This window comes from Heloderma suspectum, chromosome 1 (genome assembly GCF_057233095.1).
Source record: "Heloderma suspectum isolate Gila_16-S chromosome 1, 16-S_ref, whole genome shotgun sequence".
NCBI lineage: Eukaryota > Metazoa > Chordata > Lepidosauria > Squamata > Helodermatidae > Heloderma > Heloderma suspectum.
This window is the reverse complement of record NC_139458.1, coordinates 64159320-64165000: the sequence shown is the minus strand read 5'-3', so window position 1 is coordinate 64165000 and position 5681 is coordinate 64159320. Positions and strand designations below refer to the sequence as shown.

General features: G+C 39.4%; 1 protein-coding gene across 9 annotated transcripts in view; it reads left to right on the top strand.

Moving 5' to 3' along the window:
• Nucleotides 1-1070, top strand: part of MEIS2 (Meis homeobox 2) — a 347329-nt gene extending 346259 nt beyond the window's left edge. For 4 of the 9 annotated variants that reach the window (XM_084844588.1, XM_084844619.1, XM_084844599.1 and 1 more), the window contains one exon: nt 1-1064. This exon is cut by the window's left edge and continues 350 nt beyond it. The gene's annotated coding sequence lies outside the window, so the exon portion shown is untranslated. The other 5 variants (XM_084844570.1, XM_084844562.1, XM_084844578.1 and 2 more) reach the window with 2 other exon arrangements.
• Nucleotides 1071-5681: the final 4611 nt, after the last annotated feature.

Here is a 5681-nt window from a genome sequence, read left to right as displayed (position 1 = left end):
ATGACACTTAATACAGAATTCCAGACAGCTGTGATTATTTTTTACTTTTATCATTTTTCATCAACAACAGAGGACCAATGGAAACAAGAACACAAATGTGAAATCATGGGCTCACTGAAAACAATCTATGTCCATGTAAAGATCCTCTGGGAAAAAAAGACTCCAAGAGTTATAACTACTGTAGTATATAAACATAGGAACTAAGTTAACTTGTATATTTCTGTTGATCTCTCCGTTATGTTGCTTCAAATAGTTTTAGAAGGAGAAAAAAATATCCTTGTTTTCCACACTATGTGTGTTGTTCCCAAAAGAATGACTGTTTTGGTTCAGCAGTGAAGTCACTATCCATGAAAGACAACAGTGTATTTCAGACCTGTTTTGGCCAGTGAGAAAAGAACTACCCTGGAGATGAAGATAAAGTCTTGCTGGGTCTCTCATCGCTCAGAAGACAGTTCCAAGAAGGCCTTGCCATCCCCTGGTTTTGTTCCTTCATAAATGTGTCCTTTAGTTTCAAACAGATCTTTATAGTTTGTGCTTCATAAGCCCAAGATATTTTCGGACTCTTTTTTTTCAAAGAGCTTGCAGGTGAAGATTTAAAAAAGACAGAGCAGGAGCTTCTTCCAGTAGTTCTGAGCCTTGGCTTGGGACAAGACAAATCTGAAGGTTGGGCAGCTTTCCTCAACAAAAGAAGATATTAATGATCTTTGCACCAAACCTAGAACTTTATCATGAACTCAGAGCTTGGGAAAAAGCAAGAGAATACTGTAACAAACTTCGTACAGAGTTCAGTCTATTAATTGTTTCATGTTAGATATTCTATGTGTTTACCTCAATTGAAAAAAAAAAAGAATGTTTTTGCTAGTATCAGATCTGCTGTGGAATTGGTATTGTATGTCCATGAATTCTTCCTTTCTCAGCACGTGTTCCTCACTAGAAAAAAAAAATGCTGTTACCTTTAAGCTTTGTCAAAATTTACATTAAAATACTTGTATGAGGACTGTGACGTTATGTTTTAAAGAAAAGGTGTTAAGTCACAAAATGCGGTAATAAATATTTCATTTTTGATTTTTTGTTAGGACTTTGTGTTATTAATAATAATTAGAAGAAGCCTGTATTTCCTCGGGAGAAGAGGATAAATTTGTATTTGTTACAGTGAATAATCCAGACAAAACATATCCAAGATTAATAGGGTTTTGCAGGATATGAGCATAAAGCAATGCTTTATTTAACATGATATCAGATTATTAGACATGTGTATAATCTTTATATCTAGAGCTAAAAATGTGTGTGTTTACATATACATGGTAAAAGGAAGCATATGAGGTATATAAACATTTATTTCAGTTTCTCTCCGAGGCTTTAGTTGGACAAACCCACTGCTGACTGTAATGCAGAACTTGTCTGTGGACAGGCTGGCACAATGGAGTTGTTAATACTAGGAATAGATGAGCAACAGACCTAGCTGTATCAGTTACACAAACTACTACCTCAGCACTGCTTTATGTAATGTGAGTTGTTTGAGGGTTTCTTTATTCATTTTCTTACTTTATGAAAATACTAAAAGAAACCCTTAAAATTAATATTTCTCAGCATAGTTCTTGTTGTTGAAGGCTGGTGACGAAGGGGCATGTGTGGAGATCTTCTCAGGAGGGCTAGAACTATGCAGGTCTCAGGCTCTTCCGAAATGTTGCAGTTGGCTTCTGTTGACACCTTGTACTGCTCCCACTCTCTCAGTTACAAGATCTAGAAGGAGGATTCAGAGAGCAGTAAAACTGCAGTAGTGAACAATGCTGGCAAGAGAAGGGTCCTTCAGGAAGAAGTGGATCTATGCAACTGAAAAGCATAGACATAAGAATGGACAAAGAAGTCCAGGGTCCATTTGGAAACTCAGGAACACAGGCAGCTGAGACCCATTGGTCTTCCTAGCTCAGTATAGCCTACACTGACTGACAGCAGCTCTCCAGGATTTCAGACAGGGCTATTTATGTGGAGATATTAGGGATTGGACCTGGGGGCTTTTGCGTGCAAATCCTGTGCTCTACCACTGAACCCTCTTCAAGTACTTGAAAGGTTGTCACAGAGAGGAAGGCCGGATCTCTTCTCAATCATCCCAGAGTGCAGGACACGGAATAATGGGCTCAAGTGACAGGAAGCCAGATTCTGGCTGAACATCAGGAAAAACTTTCTGACTGTTAGAACAATACGACCATGGAACCAATTACCTAGGGAGGTGGTGGGCTCTCCCACACCAGAGGCATCCAAGATGAAGCTGGACAGCCATCTGTTGGATTCCTTGGACTCCTGCATTGAGCGGGGGGTTGGACTCGATGGCCTTGTAGGCCCCTTCCAACCCTACTATTCTATGATTCTATGATAGTTTGTACGATCTTTCATATTTACAGTACAATCCTATGCATGTTTACTTAGAAGTAAGTTACACTGTATTTTATTTATTTACAAGATTTATATACTGCTCTACATCCAATAAAATGGGTCCTACTACCAGGTAAATATGCATAGGATTGCAGCCACAGATACATAAAATCAATATTGCTGTACTTAAATTCAAACAATTTCTATTAGTGGGTATTGAGCAGACAGAGTTTTGGGGACAAGGGACAAAAAGATGTTACAATTTTCCCCTACTTAAAAAATCTCATAGAACCATAGAAAGAAAATTATACCACAGAGAGAAAAATTATATTTTCAGAGTGCAAACCTAGTTTGAATATAAAAGGTTAGATCCAGACTTAATCGCAGTTAGAGTAGACCCACTGAAATAAATGCTTAAGTTAGTCCTAAGTATAACTGTCTGTGTCCAACCCAGTAAATGTTTGATGTTTAAATTGATAGAATAAGGTGTGTTTCACAACAAAATCATTAGAAACAAAGAGAGAAGTATGATTTTTTGTTCTTTATTTACTTATAGTAAGTAAAGGTTCTTTTTCTCTTGAGTTTGTACATTACAAGTGGTGGAACACAATCAGATGACCATATCTCAGCTTATTAAGCCATGATATGCAAGAGCCTATTGCTTGCACATACAGCCCCTTTGCTTCTCCATTTCCAGCACACACAAGTCAAACCAGGCAGTCTCTAATTAACAGTTGTTTTCTGTTTGTCCAGTCCAGGAAACTATGGTTACCATCTTCGGAACAAGCCATGATATTAAACCATGGTTTGAAGCTGGTTTAACATAATGGCTTGTTCTGAAGATGGTAACAATAAGATGCAACTGGAAACAATGGTTAATGAGAGACTTCCTGGTTTAATTGTAGCTCAAGCAAAGGGGTTGTATGCACAAGGAAAAGGCTCGTGATATCTTAGCTTCATGAGGTGAGATATCATTGTCTGATATGGGTCAAAACCAAGCTTGAAGCACACATACAGGTGGGACCTATTTGCATGGGCCTTGGTTCAGACAAAAGCTGCAAGCCTGAGTACATTTTCAAGGGAGATTAATGTCATTGTACTCAATAAAACTCATCTAACTCAGTGAAACAGTCAACAAGCTTAGGCTTGACTGCATGTGCTTTACACTCTGGGGAGGGGGATGAGTCAAAGGCTTTTTCTCACATCCACCATGTGTAGAGTACATAATACAGTTGTATGTCAACTGGGGCTTAATGGAGGTGACATTATGGCAAGACCTCCTTTTATTACTAATTATTCTTTGAAAGGGGAGACTTGCCCCTAGGGACAATCCACATCCCATTAAATGCAATGGCAACTCCACTGAATTTTATGGGGATGGGTTTCACTATGTATTTCTAAGGAATTTAATTAACTGTCTTAAATATTTGCAAAATGTATTTTCCCCCCAAGCCATCCAGCATGGTGAAGCAACCTGTTTCCGGTAGCATAATGGGGGGGGGGGGCAGATGAGGGCAAGAATTGGTGCCACTCTGAATTGGTGCAGCAAGATGTTTTAACATGTTGACCCTAGCAGAGACAGAGGGCACCATTTGGGTTCCACTTCAGGCCAGCCCAGCTTTCCTCGCTTATTTCAATTGTACTGGCAAAAAAAAGTTCACTTGAAACTTTAACATATTAAACAATCTGAGCTGCAAACTTCATTGCTTCCTTTGAAGACTGGTACTTAGTCTACAATAGAAAGCAGAGTACAACAAAGATAAGTGAAATTTTAGTCAGCTGAGGTATTGCTGTATGTTGTACTAATTTGGTCTACAGTTTGGGGAAGACGTGGATTCCACATTTAGTTTTAAAATTTTGTTCTAATTTAAATCTCCAGGATTCCCAGTTATATTATAATGCCCAGTTACCTGTGAAAGATAACTTCCTAACATATGAATATTTGAGTAAGAGAGAAATATTCACCCGTCCTTGTATTTGCATGTAAACAAAGCAAAACAAAACTGGTAGCCTTTTAAATCAAATGTTCTGCCTATTTTCTGACCTTTAGCAAAACACAAGCTTTGGAGAGAAGAAACGGAGGCAAAATTCTCCTTACTAGGTGGCTATTTTTGTAATGAACTAAATTATTTGTATTGCTTTTCCTCTCTGGGCTCTAATCTGCTTGAGCTCTGTTGCTGGAATCCTAGCTGCAATATAATGTGAGGAGATTGCTCCAATCTGAGGTTTACTATTTAGTATGGAGAGTTCCGATTTGGGTGTATTTAAGAAATACTCAGCTGTCAAAAGTAAAAGAAAATGGGAAGAGTGTTTTGACAGCAACATAGTGTTAAAGGAAATACCGTAGTCTGACTAAAATTGCTTATGTTCTGGGAAACGAAGGGTAATAGAAAAACACCTCTTGTTTATAGGTATGGGGGGGACCCAAATTTCCATTCCACAGAATGAATCGAGGGAACGAATCGAGGAAGAATCTGTAATCCTAGCACATGAAAAATGTTTGGGATTGATCTATCCTTTGTCATGGAATGGTGTGTATTGGTGGCAAGGGAACAAGGCTTTGGCTGTCCTTTGAAGACGTCTAATGCCAGAAGGAGAAGCAGAATTGTTTGTGGGAGAGGCTCCTCCCCTAGAGTTATATATACAAAACATGTACATAACAAAAAGCACATGTGGTGAACCAGGTAACTTTACCTAAAAGTTCCATAAGGTGGAGATTTTTAACTCCAAATGCTGCTACTTCTCTGCAGGGCCCAATTTCCCTTTTCATGGGTGACACTAAGGCTGCAGCCTTATACACACACACTGTTTAAACCATAGTCCAGAAGGAGGGAACCTGAAAGGAGAAATGAGAGGTTCTAGTGTTTCTGTGAAATGGAAATTTACCCCACTTGCCCTCCCACCCACCGTCCTTTTTGTGGGAGAAAATCTGGTAGAGCCACAAGGAAAGGTATCTCAGGCCTCCTTCTTTGGTAGCATGTTGTTGTTGTTCAGTCGTGTCCTGACTCTTCATGACCCCATGGACCATAGCACGCCAGGCCTTCCTGTCCTGCACTCTCTCCCGGAGCGTGCTCAAGTTCATATTCATTGCATCGGTGATACTATCTAGCCATCTCATCCTCTGCCGTCCCGTTCTCCTTTTGCCTTCAGTCTTTCCCAGCATCAGGGTCTTTTCCAGAGAGTTTTCTCTTCGCAATTACCCAAAACTACGGACAAGGAGTTACTAGCACAGGTTGTGGTGGGTTTGTTGTTGTTTTAATTGCTCTTTTTGTATGTTACCACACTGTGATTGTATGCATGCTTACTCC